Below are 14,167 nucleotides of genomic sequence, written 5' to 3'. Positions count from 1 at the left end.
TCTGTTATGGACTGGAACAGAGGAGCCTTGGTTCCATGAGCTTCCATGATGTCACAATGGTCTCTTTGGTTCTGGACGGTAACAATAGGGGGTTGGTTCCATGACGTTCCATGATGTCACAATGGTCTCTATGATTCCGGACGGAAGGAATGGAGCCTTGGTTCCACGAGGTTCCATGTTGTCACAAAGGTCTCCTTGTTTCTGAACGGTAACAATGCAGCCTTGGTTCCACGAGGTTCCATGATGTCGCAATGGTCTCCTCGGTTATGGACTGGAACAATGGAGCCTTGGTTCCACGAGCTTCCATGATGTCACAATGGTCTCTTTGGTTCTGGACGGTAACAATGGAGCCTTGGTTCCACGAGGTTCCATGATGTCACAATGGTCTCCTCGGTTCTAGATGGTATTAATGGAATTTTGGTTCCACGAGGTTCCATGATGTCACAATGGTCTCCTGGGTTATGGACAATAACAATGGAGCCATGGTTGCATGAGGTTCCATGATGTCACAATGTTCTCCTTGGTTCTGGACGGTAACAATGGAGCCTTGGTTCCATGAGGTTCCATGATTTCGCAATGGTCTCCGCGGTTATGGACTGGAACAATGGAGCATAGGTCTTTGATCGTTTGGATTTTTGGAGGTGACAGGCCACTCAGGGCCACAGGCCCCTGGAGGCAAAGATCAGCCTTTTTCCTTGGGAAAGAAAAGTGGCCAGCCCAGGCTCCTGATGTCAGTTTCTAGGGTTCCCTTGGGACTGTCAGGGCAGCACAGGTTTGAGGTGGGGGCAGCTTGGGTCTGCGACACATCTTCGATCGTTTGGATTTTTGGAGGTGTCCGGCCACTCAGGGCCACAGGCCCCTGCAATCACAGACCGGTCCTTTTCCCTGGGAAAGAAAAGTGGCCAGCCCAGGTTCCTGATGTCAGTTTGTAGGGTTCCCTTGGGACTGTCAGGACAGCACAGGTTTGAGGTGGGGGCAGCTTGGGTCTGCGACACATCTTCGATCGTTTGGATTTTTGCATGTGTCCGGCCACTCAGGGCCACAGGCCCCTGAAGGCAAAGATCGGTCCTTTTCCCTGGGAAAGAAAAGTGGCCAGCCCAGGTTCCTGATGTCAGTTTGCCGGTTGTGCTTGGGACTGTCAGGGCAGCAGAAATTCTCGGTGGTGATAGTTTGGGTGTGGGACTCAGCCTGCCTTATTCAGGTTTGTGGAGGGAACAGCCCATTCAGGGCCACAGGCCCCTTCAACTTGATCCCCAGCCCTTTTCCCTGTGAAACAAAAACTACCACTCCAGATTCTTGATGCTAGTTTGCAGGAGGTTCTTGTCACTGCCAGGGCAGCCCGAAATTTCGGTGGGGGCAGTTTTGCTCCCTTGTAAATCTTGCCCCGTTCGGACCTTGAGGTTGCATAATATCATTTGGGGCCACTGACCTCTGGACCCAATCGCTGGTCCTTTTCCCTGTAAAAACAAACTCTCTCTCACCGTGTGTTGATGTCTGTTCACTGGTGGTGTGCTTCACTCCAAGGGCAGCAAGAGTTCTTGGTGTTGGCATCTGTTGTCTGTGAGAAATCGTTCGCTGTCTGCAATTTTGGATGCAATTCCTGTTTGGCTAGGGGCACACAGAGAGGAAAGACTGTTAATTTCCTTGGAAAGCAAAGTCTGACACCCCATTGTTTAAGGGGCAGACAAAGGGCTGCGTAGGGGAGGGAACTCCCCACAGGACCTTTCTTCACCGCATCCCCCACTCCAAAGTGTCGCAGCCCCCCGTGTGACAAGCCGCTTTCAGAGGGTTACCTGGGCACACCTGCACAGGGAGCTGCTAGTCCAGAGGGCCTAACAGGGCTATTCCAAGCGTTCCTCCAGGAACTATGGTTGGAACATCCAGCAGGGACTGGGGAGCAGCCAGACCCACCTGGGGCACGGAGCATCCCTTTGAGAAAATGCCAAGGGAAGAGCCCTCTTGCCAAGGGGCAGCACCTGAGCAGGCCAGGCAGCATGTGGGGTTCCAGGGGAGAGCTTTCAGCTTTCCCCTTTTATTGTGTCAGCCCTTCCCTAGAACCTCCAGACCTTCCACAGCAGTCCCAGAAAAGAGAGGGCTTAGTAGGAGAAAAGGAGTTTAAATTGAGAGAAAAAACTTCCTTTTCCATTATTTCTTGTGTTCAAATCGTGAGGGAATCCACTTCCCCTGCAATTTTAATGGTCTCAGTGGAAAGAATCCCTGCCTTTTCTATGCTGTTAGGGGTGTTAATTGACAGGGAATCCCCATTTTCCATTATTTTCCAGACTAATTAGAAGGGGAAATCCTTGATAATGCTTTTTATGGGTTTGAATTAAGGGTAACTGCCTTTGAATTAAGGGTAACCCTTTGTGTTGTCCTAAGGCTTAAATTGAGGGGAAAGCCCAGCTGCCCCTCCTTCTTAGGGGTTTGGATTGAGGGGAAATCCCTCTTTCTTCATCACTGGAGAGATTTAAAGCGAGGAAAACCCCTCTTTTCCCAATATTCTCGGGGATTGAATTAAAGGGCAGAAGACATTCATTTGCCATTGTATCAGTTTCAGCAGAGGTAACTGCCCCATTTCCTCCTGTTAAAGGCTTCACTTGAAGGAGGCTCTGTCTTTTTCAGCATTTTAAGGGTTTAAAACTACCTTTCAGGGCAATTCTTTCTGCACCCTAGGACTAAATATCTCAGATCAGGGCAAGCCTGGCATGTACTTAACCTTTATGCTGCCCGGGAGGCTATTATTTTCCTTATTTTTATTTATAATGTAGATAGCCCTAAGTAGTAGTCCCAAGGAGACAGACTGTTCATATAATTCGTATTCTTCTCCACCCTACTTAGTCACAAGTGGAGTACTACTTAGTAGTCACTGAGGAATAATTATATAAGTTAACAGCAAATTACCCAACTTATCTAGCTATGCTGCCTAAAAACAAAGTTTTATTTCTTTTTTTATTTTCAAATAAACAAAGTTTATTTCTTACCAGCTTTCTACCCTTTTGCTCCAAGTAGTTGTAGCAAAAAAGGAAGTGCTGTCATTTCCCTGGAGAGTTTTCTTCTGTATCAAGCCCTTTACTCCCCTTGAATTCAAATCAGAGGAGCCAAACAGCTGCAGCCACTCTGAGGGCTTTTATACCCGGTGGGATTTGCCCCTCTCCTTTCCCAGGCATTGTGGGGTTAATATACCCCCAATCAGGGGTATATTAACCCCAGCCTTTGCCCAGGGCCTTCATTCCCTCGCTGGAATCTGCTGGGATAAGAGCTCTCCTCTCATTTTGGTGAAGAGGCTTTTTCAGCTTATCTCAGGTTGTTTTCAGCAGGTGCTTTTGGGCATCTAAAGCAACAGAGGCTTTGAAGAGACTGTGAAGGAAACAACGTTGAATACAGGGAGTATTTAAGTTCATGATTTGGGTTTTGCATTCAGGGGTGGTAAGGTGTTTTTGTAATTTATGATTTTGTTTTGTTGGTTTTTTTTTTTTTTTTTTAGGAGGAGTCCAACTTCCTGCAACTCCAGGTTGTGTCAAGTACAACATTTTTTCAGCAGATTTATCGCGTCACAAAAGGTATCTGCCCTGTGTCAAAGATGATGTTTGAGATTGAGGCTTCAGATGAGTTGAGGATTGTGACTAGGAGAGGGAGAGTGAGCAGGGTGCCTGGTTAGGAGTTATTGTGGGGGGTTTTGAAGGCAGCAGGGTGAGAAATGGTGTCTATTTGAGGACCCCCCCAAGGCTTTTCACAAGCATAGCAGAGGCATTCGTGTGTCGTACAGCACACGAGCTCATCCACTGCGCTCACAGAAATACCATGTAACTTTGCCTCTCTCTAATCCAGGTGCCACTCATAATAACAGCCATAGCCTTGGACTCAGGATGAAGCTGGAGACTTGAGGACCCAGGCACACTCAGAAGAGGATAAGTAGCTGACTTGCTGGGATTTGGCCCACGTAACACTAAACTCATGCATTGATTTTGCTGTTCTTTATTGTAGCTGACTAAGAGGCTAACAGGCGATCACATGGCCCTCCGAGGTAGACTCATTTCAGGTCCAACCTGGATTCACATCACCGATCATCCAAAAGATGAGTCGGGGCCACAGCCTGGAGATGGGAGTAGTGGATTGGAAATTCCTGGGATAGATTTGAAAACTAGCAGAGGATAAAGGGATATCTTCTAAGGGGCCTCTTAGGACAGCTAAAGGGAGAGGCTCTACTTTTGATTGCAGCTGTAGGGTGTGCAGTGCAGAACAGTTCCGGTCCGTGTTGTGTTGTCCCGTGTACCCTGTTATCTGGTGTGTCTTTGGGGTCCCTTGGATCAGATATCCTTGCATTTTCCCCTCAAGGGCCTTAACACAAGCATCAGCCATCATCTCTGGGTTCTCGAACGCTCGCGCTTCTCGGCACGGCGCCGATATCATTCGTTCTTTTACCGGCAGGCTCGGCCGTCTCTCTCAGTCGCATCTCCAAAGCATCGAGTCGGACGTCTTTTGAGGCCTCCTTCCCGGCCGTATCACCATCCATCCTTTCCAGCCACGAGCTGTAACATCCTGGGGCTTACAAGATTGTATGGATATGGAAAGCATTCTAAACGTAGCATTGTCTCACAGCCATCCTGATCATTGTGACCAACAGTTCTTTTAACGGGTCACTCTGTTCCAGTCTTCTCCAGGAGCTCTTCTGCTCCTTAGAGCCTCCTCCATCCACCGCTGCCAAAGCATCGGTCATCTCTTTTGGCATCCTCTCACTCCTTGCCATTATTCTTGCCAGGAAGTTATCATCCTTGTGTCACGCCGTTTGTATCATAATGTGTTGTTTGTGTTTAGCGTCCCCTCGTTTGTCCCGTCCTGTGTCATGGGTGTCTGCACATATTTGTCCCAGAGCTGTTCTGCCCTGCTGCATAGCCTGGTGTAATAGGATAAGTCCTGGGGACTTGAAATTTGCAGTGCAGGGTGTAGTTGGACTCTAGATGGTATTCCTAGATTGACATAAGGTGTTTTCAGCTGTTAAGTTATCTTGCAACCATTTGACTTTTGTCCTAACTCTCTTTCAGATTCAGGTGGATTAAATCTGTGGCAGAGCCCCCCAGTCCCTGGAGAGGGGGTTCCCCTGAGCAGGTCAGTCACCGTTTGTCTCTGCAGTGGAAGTGTAAATGGTGATTGTGTGTTACAGTACTGTTTTCTGTCTTTATTTTTAGGCATTAAATCTGGATCTCTGCAGTCAAGGTGAGCAGTGACCAGTTGCAGGAACCGTTGTTCTCACTCAGGTCTCAATTTCTGGCGCAACTCTAAAGCCTCCGTTCTCGTTTGTGTGCTTTAGGCAATCCACTCGGAGTATTATTGCCAAGCCCCCGTCACCAACCAGCCGATGGACCGGGTTTCCTGTGCTTGTGAGTCCTCTGGAAGTATTTCAGGACTGTGATGAAGCCTTGAAATTTTGTATTTCAAGGTCCCATCCAGGCAGCCTTTGGCAATGGCCGAGGAGTTGCAGTGAGTCGCCAAGGTAGGGAGGGGGAGCCAGGGTCCACTTAGGTTTCAGCAATGCCGAGTCACTTTGTCTCTTCTTAACCCAGGCGTACCCTGCGATGACGGCGTCAGCCTCCGAGCACGGCCAAAGCGTGCGGCCCAAGAAGCCGGGCATTCTGAGGAGAACGGTGAGTAGCAGAATTGCTGGGTTTTGTCCGTTGTACAGCTAAGATCACGCAGTGATGTCTGGTGTTCTCGATTGTAGTTGAGCAAGGGACTACAGCCTGGTAATCGTAAGAAAATTCCCAGCAGGCGAGGCGGCCTCCATTCGCACGCAACGTGGATTCTCATCCCCGGACATCCGAGAGATAAGTCGAGGGCTACGACCTTGAGAGGGGATGAAAGGGAGGCACTGGGAGGGCTTTTTGAATCAGCTTTGGTGGCAGGGATGTGCAAGAAGTATCCACTTAGGCCACCTAAAGGGAAAGTGTTTCTTTTGATCACAGTGCTGAGGTGCTCAGGGCAGAGCAGTCCTGGTGTGTGTTGTGTCACTTGTCTATTGTGCATTCTGTGTGTTTGGGTATTTCGTGTCACATGTCTTTTTTACCTTAGCCCTTTGAGGGCCCTATCGGAAAGCCCGGCCTCATTTTTGGCATCCGCGATCTCCGCATTCCTTGGACGGGCACCGGTGCAATAGGACTCTTGATTCTGGAGGTCAGACAGGCATCTGAATTGCATCTCGCTTTAGAAGCATCCAGTCAGATGTCTTTTAAGGTCTTGCTCTGAGCTGTGTCGACAGCCACACACCGCAATGATCCCTTATAGCCGATTAGGACCGATAAGAATGCAAAGCTAGCTAGAGCCTTCGGACCATAAAATTGTTGGACATTCATCTTTGCAGTTCTCTTAAGAAATCATTCTGTTAGCATCTTGTTCCTGCAGGGTTCTCTGAGCCTCATCAGCTCTGAGCGGTCCGTCTTACCTAGGTCATCTCGTTCCGCATTCTCCCGGCGCTCGCCGGCATTCTTCTCACCGAGAGCTCTCTCTCCCTGTCGAGTCCCCTTGTTTGTCACGTTCTGTCCTGTGTCACGGGTGTCTGCACGTATTTGTCCCGGAACTGCTCTGCCCTGCTGCATAGCCTGTAACGGGACAAGTCCCAGGAGTTGAAATTTCTGATGCGGGGTGTAGTTGGGCTCTAGATTGTATTTGTAGATTGACATGTTTGGTGCTGTTAAGTTATCCTGCAGCCATTTGACATTACTCCTACCTTTCTTTCAGATGCAGGCGGATTAAATCTGTGGCAGAGCCCCCAATCCCGGGTCAAGGGGTTTTCCCTGAGAAGGTCAGTCGCTGTTTGTGTTTACAGGGGAAGCATAAATGGTGACTATGTTACAGCACTGTTCTTTGTCAATTATTAGGAAGTCCAGGCAGATAGCTGCAGCCAAGGCCAAGTGTGCCAGGTGAGCAGTGGACAGAAGCAGTTGTTCTCGCACAGGTCTCAGTTTCTGGTGCACCTCTAACCATCCGTTCTCATTTGCATGCTTTAGGCCATCCACTCGGTGTACGCTAAGCCCATGTCATCAGGTGGCGGACGGACCGGGTTTCCTGCACTCGTGAGCCCTCCGGAAGTATGATGGGACCCCGTGATGAAGCCCACACATCTTGTATTTCAAGGTCCCATCTGGGTAGCTCACGGGAACGGCCGAGGAGCTGCGGTGAGTCGGGGAGGTAGGGAGGAGGAGAGGGGGTCCACTCCAGTTTCAGCTGTGCCCAGTCACCTTGTCTCCACTTAACCTAGGCGTACCTCGTGACGGCAGCGTCGGCCTCGGAGCACGGCCGAAGCGTGCGGCCCAAACGCCAGGGCCCTCTTAGGAGAAGGTGAGTAGCAGAATTGTCAGGTTTTGGCCCGTGTGCTGTTAAGATTATGCGCTGATGTTTCCTTTTCTTTGTCTTGGCAGACGAAGAGATAAGAGCCTGGTGACAGCTGGAACTTCCCAGACGGGGAAGTGGCCTTCTTTTGCACTTGACAGGGATTTGCACACCCAGAAGTGTGCAAGATAAGTTGAGGGCTATGACCCACTGAGGGGAGGGAAGCGGGGTGCTGGCTTGGGACTGCCTGGAAGGGATTTTGGAGTCTGCTTTGGAGATGGGGATGTCTAAGAAGTGTCTCGTTAGGCCACCTAAAGGGAAAGTGTCTCTTTTGATCTCAGTGCTGAGGTGCGCAGGGCAGAGCAGTTCCGGTGTGTGTCGTGTCACTTGTCTCTTGTGCATTCTGTGTTGTTTGGGTCTGTCACGTCGCTTGTCTTTTTTTACCTTAGCTGTCTGAGGGTCATCTTGGCATCTGTGATCTTTGCGTTCCTTGGACCAGCCCCAGCGCCACAGGCCTTTTGACTCGGGAGTCCCGACAGGCATCGCAGTCGTATCTGTCTTTAGAAGCATCCGGTCAGATGTCTTTTAAGGTCTCGTTCCGAGCGGTAGCGACAGCCGCGCACCCCAACGATCCATTATAGCGGCTTAGGACTCGTGAGAATGCCAAGCTAGGTAGCTCATTCTTACCGTAGGCTTTTCAGGCATCCGCTTGTGCAGTTCTCGGAAGACATCGTTTTCTTAGCATCTTCTTCCTGCAGGGTTCTTTGAGCCTCATCAGCTCCGAGCCGTCCGTCTCACCTAGGTCATCTCGTTCCGCAATCTCTCTGTCCTCGCGGGCATTTTTCTTGCCAAGAGATTTTTCTCCTCGTGGCGTCCCCTCGTTTGTCGTGTCCTGTCCTGTGTCACGGGTGTCTGCACATATTTGTCCCGGAGCTGCTCTGTCCTGCTGCATAGCCTGGTGTAATTGCACAAGTCCTGGAGACCTGCAATTGGGAATGGGGGATGTAGTTGTATTCTAGATGATACAGGATCTAGATCACACAGGATCCTTGGACCTGTTAAGTTATCCTACAGTTGTTTGAATTTTCTCCTAACTTTCTTTCAGATGCAGACATTTAAGATCTGTGGCAGAGCGCCCCTCCTGGGTCAGGGGGTTTTCCCTGAGAAGGTCAGTCGCTGTTTGTATTTGCAGGGGAAGCATAAATGGTGACTATGTTACAGCACTGTTCTTTGTCTATTATTAGGAAGTCCAGGCAGATAGCTGCAGTCAAGGCCAAGTGTGTCAGGTGAGCAGTGGACAGAAGCAGTTGTTCTCGCACAGGTCTCAGTTTCTGGTGAAAGTCTAAGCATCCCCTTTTTTTTTTTTTTTTTTTTTTGTTTTAGGCAGTCCTCTTGCGAGATGTCTCTGATCCCAGATGTCTGAGGCCAGGTGGGTGCAAGCTTAAGGTGTAGGTGGGCGTACTTGTTGGGTCAGGGTGGTGGTCTTTTCTCAGTATCTCAGTGTGGTTTTTTTTGCTTTGTTTCTTTGCAGGTGTCATTGCTGCCCTAGGCGTGTGAAGGAACAGAGTCAAGCGGGTGAGTCGGCATTTAGGCAGGGTGACTCATAGGTGACCGTTATGCGGCAGCACGCTAAGCCTGTGCCTTTTCCTTTTGTAGGTATCCTCCTGGCAGCCTGTTGAGTCGCGTCAAGATTTCAGGTGAGCCGGGGCAGCGGTGCGTCAGAGTTCCGGGGATTCCTCTTTTGCAGGGCGCCAGTTGCATTTTCTGTTTTGTCTTAGGTACCGTGAGGAGGCGCATAGCTGAAGTTTGGAAACGGCAGCACCGAAGTGGATGTAGAGAACGTGTCGCCGTCCACGTCCGGCTGACGATGGATTTTGTCCGGTCGTCTTGCAAAAGCTAATTGTCGGGGCCAGTAGGTGGGAGAAGGGGAAAAACCTTTACTATCACAGGAGACAATTTGATGTTAGCTTAGAGGAGAGGCCCATAGTGGGACGGGCCCCTTGGAAGCAGAGGGAGAGGGTTTCTCCTCAGCCTCACCAGAGTCTTCGCCGGGCAGGGCAGTTCCGATCCATCTTCGCGTCCTCGTGAGGTTTGCGTCGGCGGCCTTCTTCGACTCTCGATGTCGTCGTGGATCTTTTCACCCGAGGAGCCCGCCTTCACGTCCAGAGCTATAGCCACGGTCACGCCGTAGTCATCGCTTTCTTGTCTAGGCCTACTGAGCTTCTTAGGCTTCCTCTTAAGTCCTTTGGCACTAACATCTTGAAAGGAGTTAAATTTCATCATCACATGCTATTGCCCTAGGGCTTTCTTTCCTTTGGCATCATCGGCCTATGACTCATCTTGGACTAGCAATCTTGGGTCCATAAGGTGGAACTGCCAGGCAGTTTCCACTCGTGTCCGTGTTATGTCGTCCGTGTCATGTCGTCCGTGTCCGTGTTATGTCGTCCGTGTCCATTGATTTCTGCGTCATATGCCTTTGTTACATCTCGAGGCTTTATCGGCATTGTTCTCTGCCGTATCGGCCATATTTTACTCGTGTACCTTCCTGGATATCGCTTATTCCAGCATCGTTACATTTTTACTTATTGAGACGGGAAGAAGTACAGGAGACGTTCTCATTCATCTTCCTTCTTACCTTTGGTAGCGCCTTCTCTTCCCGTGCTATTCTCTTGGACTTCTAGAGGGAGCGTATTAGACCCTCATCACCTGACCGCAGTAGTTCCGTAGCTTGCGCCTTCTCAAAGGGTATAGGGCTCAACAATTAATCTTCCGGAGAGTTACGTCAAGTCCTCACTTATATTGTATCTATGTTGGCTTATATTGTACGTGCTTAGGTTGTACCTACCTATGTTGGCTTATACTGTATGTGCTTATATTGTATGTACTTATGTCGTATGTACCTATGTCGGTTTATATTGTATGTACTTATACTCTATGTACCTACACTGGCTTATATTGTGCATATATTGTATGTACCTACCTTGGCTTATGTTGTACATGCCTCTGTTATGCCACTTACAATCGGAGCTGCCCTGCCCAGGCACGTAGTCACGGTTAGGTAGAGCAGTTATAAAACTTTACAGTTCATCTGTCTTCTATGGGGTTTTGGGTACAAAATTTATGGACCCGGAGCGGGAATAGCTCCTAGCCGTCAGGTAGTCACTCGTCGACCGCCTCCCGTCATCTCTGTCGTCTCGCAGGTCCCCGGGTCCCTACACGTTATCCCGGAATCTACCGCTGGACATCAAAGAGCCGCGGTCAGAAGATGCGTCAAAGCGTCAGCGTAGCGTTTCAAGTAAGGGTCGCAGTCAGCGTGTAAGCGGAAGAGCGTGTGAGAGAGCGTGATTGTCCGTGTCTGTCTGTGAGAGCTTGTGTCTGCAGGTGTGAGTGTGTGTTGACCGGTTCTAACCTTGTGCGTATGGCCTTTGCCTTTCAGGTTTTTCAGCTCATTTTTAAATTTAGAATAAAAAATCCCCAGCCAGGGCTTTTTTTTTTTTCCCCCCCGGCTGGGTTTTTTTTCCTCTGTCCCGGCCAGTCCGCGAGGCGACGTTCATCGCCAAAGTTTGAAGGCGGACCGTCCTGGGACCGGGGTTTTCGTCAGGCAGGAGGATTTTTTTGGAGGCTCCCGGGAACCACGTTCCCGAGGAACAACGATTGCCGGGGCGTAACGGAGCGGTTGAAACGAGAGCGACAGTGAGTTTGCGTGCAATGTGAAGGAGGTGGTCACGGTGGATGACTGTTGTTTTCTGTATGCTATTTTTGTTTTGGTCTTTCCTCTAACAATCAAACAAAATGTAATGTAAATAGAAAAAAGGTTATATTGTGTTAATATGCGTTTGGTTTCTATTGCCCCGTATTGTTCCGTGTTTGCATTTGCCGCCGCATTTCCACATACGGCTCCGTACGTAAGTCGGATTTCTACCGGTCAGCGTACGGATTGTATCTACGCTCCCATTTGTATACATCGTTTCCATGTGTTTTGCTGGAGTGTAAATAAAAAAAATTATTCATTAAAGTTGAATCAACCCTAATAATGATGCCCCCCGCTCCCTCCCCCTCCCCCTTTGGCTCCTGTGTTTTTTTGGTGTGGTTTAGTCATTTTTATTTTTCCCCACTGTATTTCTTCCTTTGCTTCTTCTCTTAGTTTTCTTTCTGTCACGTCATTTCTGTCCGTCCCTAACTTTGTTTCTGTTTCTCACTGTTTCTAACTCTCTCTCTCTCTGCTTCTCTATTTCCCTGTATGTCTTTTCTTCTGTTTCTCTGTTTCACTATTTCTATTTATTTTTCTCTCTAGTTGATGCTTTTACTCTTTATTTCTTTTTCTCTCCAGCTTCTCTTCTTTTTTTTCTCTATTCTTTTGTCCTCTTTTTCACTCTCACCCTCTTTCTTTTTCACTGTAACCCTTCTCATTTTTTACTCTTTGCCATTCTTTTCCTATTTCTTTTCGTCTCTTAAGTAGTCTCTTAAGTAGTCTCTTAAGTAGTCTCTTAAGTCTGTCTTTTTCTTTCTTTCCATCTTTTCATTTCTAACTTTGTTTCCCTTTCTAGCTTTCAAAAAGCAGCAGTAGAAACTTTCAGGCTCCCTGGGAGTAAAACAAAAAACAAACTTTAAATAATTATTAAAAAAAAAAGAATTTACTCCCCGGGAGCCTGAAACTTTCTACTGCTGCACCGGACATATAGTTTTTCTTCTTTTTTATATATACCTATACAACCCCTAATTAGTGCTCCACCTGCCACATTACAATACCCACTACCCACATCACCCCCACCATGTAGACACCGCCATCTTGCTCCCCATCACGTGACCCGATGGACGCCACCATCTTGCTCCCTGTCACATGACCACACGGATGCCGCCATTTTGTAGAGCTAAGGAGCTGCGTTCAGGGTTAGGGGGCAGGGGTTAGGGTTGCGGTTAGGGTTGGGTTAGGGTTGCGGTTAGAGGTTGGGGTAAGGGGTTAGGGTCAGTTTGTAGGGTTCCCTTGGGATTGTCAGGGCAGCACAGGTTTGAGGTGGGGGCAGCTTGGGTCTGCGACACATCTTCGATCGTTTGGATTTTTGGAGGTGTCCAGCCACTCAGGGCCACAGGCCCCTGCAATCACAGACCGGTCCTTTTCCCTGGGAAAGAAAAGTGGCCAGTGTTGGGGAAGATGAAATAGCAAGGCCCTATAAATATGATGGCCTGGCAAAAGAATCAGAGAATACAGATATCGAGATGAAAACAAGGTTTGAAATACCAAACCTGAATCACTGAGCATCTCGAAAACAATAATGCAATCCCCCCTTTCTGATAGATCCTAAGGTCAAATGGAATGTTTTCTCTCACCCCCCAATGTGTGGTTCATCCCATACCTGTAACTCTCCCCTGAAGTATCAGGTATCTGTAACCCCATTGGCCCAAGTCCTGTCCCAGCCCACCTTGAAGCCCCCTGATAAGGTGTGGCCGACAGACCAGACGCTCTCTCTTGGACTTTCCTGCTGGGACGCCCACCTGGCACCCTCTCTCTCTCTCTCTCTCTCTCTCTCTGTCCCCCTGCTCTCCCTGGGCCTGCTTGGAGTTGCGGCTAGCAACTCCAAGCAGGGCCCTTCATCCTTTACAATAAACCATATGCTCTAAAGACCGGGCTTCAGAGATCCTTCGTCACCACCCATCCAAACCGTCCTGGAGTCCAGCAGTCCCCGCAGATTGGCGCCCAACGCGGATGACCGACCCCCACAGACCGGCAACCCCACGTGTCTGAAGACCTCTTCAGCTTTTCTACCTGTGGGAGACTTCTCCATGCACGGTAACTAAATAACCAGTTGAAGCCTCCTAATCGGTGTTGTGAGCACGGCGTATCGTTGCTGGGCAGCGTGAAAGCCGGAGCTCTATAACTTTGCCGAGGCAATCCTCGAGCACGGGGATTCGTTACCACGTAGCGAGTACCTGCAGCTCTCGGAGGAATTCGCCTGGCAATCCTCGAGCATAGGCGGCCGCTGCTGCACGGCAGCTACCTAGAGCTCTCTGAGGAACCTCGCCGTGGCACCCTGCCACGTGCACCAAGCACAGGCGAGCACTGCTCTGCACTGCCCGCACTGAAGCTCTGAGTGGAGTCTGGAGGCCCCGAGCACGGAAAGACGTTCCTGAGCAACGCCTGAAACCGGAGCTCTGAGGGGGACCTCAAGCAGAGTCCTGAGCGCCGACTGGAGTGCCTGGCCAGCCCCCCACGTTGGAGTTCTAAATGAGGACCCTGCCCCTGTGATATCGAGGTGAGCTACACTGGTGTAAAAATGGGACAATCCCACTCTGCCCCTGATCGGGATCTCTATAAGGAACTTAAGCATTCTTTATGCTGCAGTAACAGTACTTTACCTAAGCAAGAGCTAAAAAACCTTTTAGAATGGACTCTAGTTAAATTTCCCGAATGCGGACCGTTCAGCCGTCTTTACCAGAGACTTTTGGGACTCAGTTGGAAATAGACTCTTTAATGATATTTCACGCCGGGATTTGACTGGCGTTCACCTCCTCCCGGCATGCAGAGCCTTGGTTGAGCTGTTTGCTGCACAGCACAAGCCCGCGGCAGCCGCTCAGCCTGGCCATGCTGTCCCTGCGAGTCCCCTCCACGCTGCCACGAGTCCGCAGCGGGGCACGCCCCCCCCCCTCCCCCCCACGCCACGCGGCTGCGGCGCCCGCGGCCCCTCCCCCCACCCTCGCGGTCGTGGCACCCGTTGCCCCAGCCCCCCCACCGGACCCCGCAGCCCCTCCCGCCGCTCCCTTCATCCCCGCACCCTCCGTTCCGTTCACCCCTGCCGTTCCGGGTGTCGCGGTTCGCCCCCCCCCGCTCCGGAACCATCATGTCGGG

The 14,167-nt window shown here is 50.0% G+C and overlaps 2 long non-coding RNA genes across 3 annotated transcripts; both read left to right on the top strand.

The window, feature by feature from the left end:
* Positions 1-5,814: 5,814 nt before the first annotated feature.
* On the top strand, positions 5,815-7,487 carry LOC128791875 (uncharacterized). The gene is made up of 4 exons (XR_008432201.1): positions 5,815-6,796; positions 6,873-6,914; positions 7,002-7,332; positions 7,413-7,487. It is a non-coding gene; the product is annotated as an uncharacterized LOC128791875 (long non-coding RNA).
* Positions 7,488-7,529: 42 nt separating this feature from the next.
* Positions 7,530-12,193, top strand: LOC128791872 (uncharacterized). Of its 2 annotated transcripts, none has more exons than XR_008432197.1 (6): positions 7,530-8,491; positions 8,568-8,609; positions 8,707-8,752; positions 8,855-8,898; positions 8,980-9,020; positions 10,524-12,193. It is a non-coding gene; the product is annotated as an uncharacterized LOC128791872 (long non-coding RNA). The 2 variants fall into 2 exon arrangements; XR_008432196.1 differs by having other exon boundaries at positions 9,102-12,193.
* The last annotated feature ends 1,974 nt before the right edge of the window (positions 12,194-14,167 follow it).

The sequence above is a fragment of the Vidua chalybeata genome, chromosome 8, assembly GCF_026979565.1.
Source record: "Vidua chalybeata isolate OUT-0048 chromosome 8, bVidCha1 merged haplotype, whole genome shotgun sequence".
NCBI lineage: Eukaryota > Metazoa > Chordata > Aves > Passeriformes > Viduidae > Vidua > Vidua chalybeata.
Note: the sequence above shows the minus strand (reverse complement) of the source record. Positions and strands in the feature narration are given on the sequence as shown.